Source organism: Apaloderma vittatum, unplaced genomic scaffold, assembly GCF_000703405.1.
Source record: "Apaloderma vittatum isolate BGI_N311 unplaced genomic scaffold, ASM70340v1 scaffold9584, whole genome shotgun sequence".
NCBI classification, from domain to species: Eukaryota; Metazoa; Chordata; class Aves; order Trogoniformes; family Trogonidae; genus Apaloderma; species Apaloderma vittatum.
Genome location: NW_009710935.1, coordinates 3,645 through 4,481, shown reverse-complemented (window position 1 = coordinate 4,481; position 837 = coordinate 3,645).

Below are 837 nucleotides of genomic sequence, written 5' to 3'. Positions count from 1 at the left end.
CAGCAAAGTGTTTAAGCACGCTCCTTCTTTCCTGGGGTTCTATTAGGAAGGAAAAATAAGAAAAAAAATGTATGAAAGTGATCCCTTTGCTGCCAAACATTTCTGGATTTTTTTCTTTTCTTGAGTAGGAAAAAAACATTTACCGTGTTCTTTTCTAAAGCAGTTTCCAGGCAGGGCCAGCAAATACAGCCAGGAGCCATCAGCAAACAAGCCCTGACCGAGTTTCTTCGCTTGAGTAAATCAATGTTTTGCCACTAATGTGATCTAAATGCCCATTTTGTGTGCCCCGTTTATTTATTTATTTAGGGGAGGCAGCACCGGGGCAGCTCTCCATAAATCCCACCGAGGCACTCGCCGCTTTCGCTCCCATCCGCTTTTCCGGTGCGTGATGTGCGAATGCATGAGGAGAGCCCCGTCGCCAGCCGGGATCTGCTGTGCCCTCCCCTCTCCCTGCCCGTTTTTCCTCCCTCTCCCAATCTCTGTTCTTTTTTTCAGCAAGGGGTTTTTTTAATTGTGGTAATGGGATGGTGTTGCACGAGCATCTCCTTCAGCCCCGCTGCAGGGTGGGGACGGGGACAGCAGCCCCCCTGCAGCCACTGTTGGATCCCTGGCGAGGGAGGGAGCTTGAGATGAAGCAATTAAAATGCGTGCTTGCCACCAGCATTTCCTGCCTGTAATTAAAGCTTTTAATGAGGAGGCATATGGCAACCCCCCCCCCATCCTGGCCCCAGGCTGGCATTTTGCCAGGTGGGGTTTATTAACGGCTGCTAATTACGCTGGAACATATCATGAAGGAGGGCTGCGTCGCCTGGCCCCCAGCACTCGAACTGGCTCTGA